Source organism: Notothenia rossii (genome assembly GCF_949606895.1).
Source record: "Notothenia rossii genome assembly, chromosome: 11".
Taxonomy (NCBI): domain Eukaryota; kingdom Metazoa; phylum Chordata; class Actinopteri; order Perciformes; family Nototheniidae; genus Notothenia; species Notothenia rossii.
Window position 1 is genome coordinate 39,306,886 of NC_136910.1, and position 6,000 is coordinate 39,312,885.

Consider the following 6,000-nt stretch of genomic DNA (forward strand, 5'->3'; position numbering starts at 1 on the left):
GGCTTCCCCCGCCACTCGACCCAACTCACCACCAGATGGTGATCAGTTGACAACTCCGCCCCTCTCTTTACCCGAGTGTCCAAAACATACGGCCTCAGGTCCGATGATACGATAACCAAATCGATCATGGACCTTCTGCCTAGGGTGCTCTGGTACCACGTACACTTATGAGCATCCTTATGTTCGAACATGGTGTTTGTTATGGCCAATCCATGACTAGCACAGAAGTCCAGTAACAAACCACCACTCCGGTTCAGATCAGGGGGGCCGTTCCTCCCAATCACTCCCCTCCAAGTGTCTCCATCATTGCCCACATGTGCGTTGAAGTCTCCCAGCAAGATTAAAGAGTCCCCTTCAGGAGCCCCATACAGGACTCTTTCCAGGGTCTCCAAGAAGGCCGTATACTCTGAACTGCTGTTGGGTGCATAAGCACACACAACAGTCAGAGTATTCCCCCCCATAACCCGCAGGCGTAGGGAGGCAACCCTCTCGTCCACTGGGGTAGACTCCAACAACGAAGCACCCAACCGGGGACTTGTGAGTATCCCCACACCCGCCCGGCGCCTCACACCTTGAGCAACTCCGGAGAAGAATAGAGTCCAACCCCTATCCAGAAGTAAGGTTCCAGAGCCGACGCTGTGCGTAGAGGTGAGCCCAACCAGATCCAACTGGTAACGCTCCACCTCCCGCACAAGCTCTGACTCCTTCCCCCCCAGAGAGGTGACGTTCCACGTCCCCAAAGCCAGCTTCTGTCGCCCGGGTCTGGTCCGTCGAGACCCTCTGCCTTCACTGCCACCCTTCTGGCAGCGCACCCGACCCCATCGCTGTTTCCCGTAGGTGGTGGGCCCGCGGGACGGAGAAGCGGAGGTGTTGCCCACGTCGCCTTTTCGGGCTGTGCCCGGCCGGGCTCCGTGGCAAGCCCGGCCACCAGACGCTCGCCGACGAGTCCTCCTTCTGGGCCTGGCTCCAGAAGGGGACCCCGGGCTTCCTCCGGGCCGGGTATCCTCACTTCGTGTGTCGTCTTTCATGAGGTCTTTTGAACCAATCTTAGTCTGGCCCCTTGCCTGAGACCAATTTGCCATGGGAGACCCTACCAGGAACACAAGGTTCCAGACAACACAGCCCCCAGGTTCATCAGGGCACACAAACCTCTCTACCACGGTAAGGTGCTGGTTCTTCAGAGAGGTACAGAATTGATATCACAATTTAATCGGAGCTGATCACAAGTTGTCATGACTGATCCAGTCATCTCGATGAGCTTTCGGGCTGTGAATAAACAACTTGTGTTTTACTTTTAGGCTGTCTGAAGGTATGGACAGCTATCAAAGCTACTATACATCACATTAAGAACGATGAACAAATGAAAGTCGGACACAAATATATAATTTAAATGATTTATTGAAGTTTGCAATGTTTTGAACAGGCATCCTCACAGTCACCTACTTTGTAATGTTCGATACCTCCCTGTAAGCGTCACAATATCGGACTCTCACCCACAACCTCACATACGAGTACTGAATGTGCAGCAAAGTGATCTTAGGAAGGCAGATATAGCAAAAGATGAACGTAAACGACAAACGATGTTTCTTTCCTGGTAAGTCAACAATGGGTCCTCAATGTACACGCCCCGGATTCCTATGACGAAAATAATAGAATGTCGCCAGTTGTCATGACTCAACTTATACTGTAACACCGGCACGGCTGTCAGCGATACGAGCCGCATAAATTGTTTGTTAAAGGCGAGACACGGCAAGCAAACACATCGTTTTTCATGCACTGGTAAATGTTGAGATGTTGTGTTATTTTGATTCCATAATATGTTTTCTTTCAGGCTTTTGGAAGGAAAAAGTACAAAATACCCATTTAAGCGTTTATTTTACTATAGTTTGTCTATTTGCGTCTGTATATTTCTCCTAAATTCACCAAAAGTTAGCATTCTAACGTAACATAAAGTACCGCGACCGCTGTTTGCACCATGTCAACAGAAGTATCGTTGGAAAGCTCCGTCTCTCCTGCACAATCTCATCGGATCCAAATATGGTCATTTCCTTTGTATCAGCAAAGTACAAAAGGGTCTTAAACCAAGAAACGAAATCTCATTGGCTGGTGTCAACTTCTGACAACATGATGCGTCACATGGTGTGCTAAAACACTTCCTGGTTAGCTTTCCGCTAGAAATTTAAATCTCAAAATGGCAAAAGAACGGCGAAAAAAACGTTCACAGAGAAAACAACAACAATTGTCACTTGCACGAAGCAAGATTATACAAAAAACAAATGACCCAGAACATGAAATACCTTCACGGAGTGCGTCGAGGCGCAAGCTGTCATTCAAAGAACAGGAGGGTTTAGCTAGCGCAACACTGCAATCTTTAAAGGTCGTTTTCCCAAAATGAGTTTTTTCTCCTACTCTGAGTCCGACATTTCCACTTCAGTTGCACTTACATACACCAAACCTTACAGTAATATTCCTATCAATATTATGAAGGCTTTTACCGAAGGGTTTGTTCATATGTCATTCATAGCCGGAATTAAGATTTTATACCTAGAAACAAGGCGAAAATTGATATTTTAGGGCTGTTGACAGTATTTTCTGATTTATGGAGTGATGAAAAGAGATATCCAAAATCCCTTCTGTAAAAGCCTTAGATGCTAATATGACTACAAAATGAAACGAGAATTTTGAACCTGGCTTTATCCAAAGTTCAGATTTCGGTTCCTGAAATGTGTTAAAATATGCGCAAATGTAATAAGATAATGGCTCATTTCATTTGCATATTCAGAAAACTTGTAATACAATAAACAATTGCCTTATTGTAGGTAATTAACTGGAGAAATGTCTAGCTGATATCTTTAAGTTAAAAAAATTACCCTATTCACCTGTCTCGCCTTAACTGTTAGGCTTAATAAACCATTATAGACCTACATCACTTAGCAACAAGCAAGACACATGCTAACTATGGGTCTTACAAACCTACATAACATTACAAATAGTCAGAACATATTATTTACAATATTAATAAAACTATGAATTCAATTTTAACTGATTGACAAGGCAAAACACTGCACAGCGGCAGCAGCATTAAAGGAAAATATCGTCTTACCTTGTGTTGGGGCTCCACAAAACTCTAAATGTAGCCTTCCTCTCTGGGGTGGCACTGATGAATACCCTCATTAGAGCAGATACATCCACATTGTCCAAAATGTTACTATGGACATGCATCAAAGTCAGATGTGTCAGTCTCTTCTGTGTCATATTACTCTAGTTGTAGAGGTGTTGGGCTGAGGAGTAGCTGGTGGTCCACTCTTTTTATTGGGTTGTTTGTTGGAGAAAAAAAAATCAAAAATCCTTTTTTGCGCCATTCTAGAAAGTTGTCACTCTGCAGTGTGTGTGTCGCGTCAATCACGTCACTATCCCACGACCTACGACCGAGCTGACTCTGATTTTATTTATTTGGAAAATAAATTCAAGCCACCTGACTGATACAAATATATACTATGACTAGTATATGCTAATGTATACAGCACATTTTATTTTAAGTAAAATCTTAACAATTTTATGTAGTTTATTCATTTTTATGTAGGTGGTCACTCAGTTTTTCAAATGTACACCACTCGCCAACAGGGGGTGCTGCAGCACCCCCAGCACCCCTACTTCCTGCGGCTATGGGTGTGTGCTGTGTGTGGAAACAACGGGGACAGAGCTGGCTGCTGTCAGACGATCAGCTGTGCGGAGTCATCACAAACGGACGTCGCTTCACGTGACGCTCCGGAGGAAAGGACGTCCCATTGCTCTTATTTCCCTGCTTCTCGTGGTTTCCTTGCATCTCTCCATCATACTTGCCAACCTTTAGACTTCAGAAATCGGGAGAATTTCAAAATGCAAAATTGGGGGGGAGGGGGGTGCTAGTGGATCGCCGGAGCTGTTAGATTAACATTAACATGCTTATTGTATTTGTAAGTGCACTGACTTGCGGCCTGTAGCACCGTCCTTGATGGAGCATATGTGTGGGATGGACCTGTATTTTACAGGAAAGGAGTGAGCAGAGAGTAGAGCAGTTCTCGATTCTTGTTCTGTTTTCTGTGAATATCTGCCTCACCCTCTCAGACTTTGAGTTGCGCGCGCTACTAAAGAGACGTGTTACCATGGAAACCAAACAATGGTGTAGCTGTATTAAAGTCCGAGTGGAAACAGTCGTGTGTAAATCTGATTTTGTCAGAAATCGGGAGAAATGCGGTAGAAATATGACCCCGGGAGGAAACCGGGAGAGGGCAATGAAATCGGGAGTCTCCTGCGAAAATCGGGAGGGTTGACGAGTATGCTCTATGCTTCCCCGGTGGGAGGGACTAGACGCAGGGAAACGACGCAAGTGAGGGACGCAAGGAATCCATTTAACCGAAGTGAGAAGGGCCCTAGGTGTTAGGTTATTTAATGATTAGCTTTTTAAATTATCTCTAACAAAACTGCATTTAAAGGTGGGGTAGGTAAGTTTGAGAAACCGGCTCGAGATACACTTTTTGTTATATTCCATGGAATGCTCTTAACATCCCGATAGCAATGAATAAAATGCTTTGACAAAAAATCCATAAAAAAATGCCATCTGTGGAAGCCGTGGTACTGTAAAAAGCACGACCAATCATTTTAGCCGGCCCGGCTAAAATAACTGGATGGCCTACCTGCCTGTCAGCCTTCCATCTGTGCACAAACTTATCTCGTGCCTTCATTGGTCATGTGCGCGTTCGTGTATGTTGGAGGAGGGGCCCTGTAAGGAAGTGGCAGATTTTTTCCGGCTGTGTATTTTCTAAATCTTGCGCACTCGAGCTGGTTTCTCCAACATTTCCTACCCCACCTTTAAGACTCCTGTGTAAAACATCTTACAGCCTTACCTGCTGTGCACAAATATGCAGCCCAATATAGCTGCTACAAAAACTCGAAACACACATGAATCTCTGACACAACTGTTGGTAGTCAAGATGCATTTGGGTAACGTAGTCACTAGTATTTTTACATGGAAACCTGAGTGGAAAAAACCGTCTCTGATTCTGCTGCATCGATCTTTATTCTTGAGCTTTTAAACTGACAATTTCATAAACATCACAAATCACATTTGTAATGTAGTCAGTAACATGTTATTGACTTAATATTGTGTAATAAAGATTATGCTAAAGTCAAGAAATAAAGATGGGAGCTACCAAAAGCCCAAACCTGCCCTGTTGTATTTTCTATAATGATTATTAGTCCATCTGAGCTAGTGATTTAAACCTATAGGCATGTATGTCTGTGTGTGTAATCTCTGCACGTCTGCACCCAGCATTTTAGCATGTTCACCTCCTGAGGGATGCCAGTCAGCGCCAAAGTTTGAGGCTAAAAGAGTTCAATGAGGGCATCTGGGCAGAGAGAGTAAGCAATCCCCAAAAACCCATCTTAGTCTGCATGGCTAGAGAAGGGCCATTATGAACTCCAGTGAATGAGCGCTTCTCTCCTCTGCTCTCAGAAATAACCATTACAGGAGAAATCTCAAGCAGCGAGGAAGGAAGCCTGGGAGGACGTCCCTCTTACTCACTCAAATAAAAATGCAGATACATTTGCATTTCTATCCAGCAGCTGTTGTTTAATTTGGGGGTTGAGATGAATAAAACCAAGCATGCACACATCTATCAGGACACACACACACACACACACACACACACACACACACACACACACACACACACACACACACACACACACACACACACACACACACACACACACACACACACACACACACACACACACACATACACACACAAATGTCTGCAAAAACACATAAGTACTCAACTGGCACAAATTAACTCCTGCATTAACATAACATGAGCTCTACTGTTCCTGATGTCAGAAATGATGATCTTGGTATGCAGTTAATCTTCTCTGTTCGTCTTGATATCTAATTCATTTAAAGTCTTTGATCAACTAAAACTATGCTGCTGTGATCGAATAGTGTAGAGATTTAACATTGTG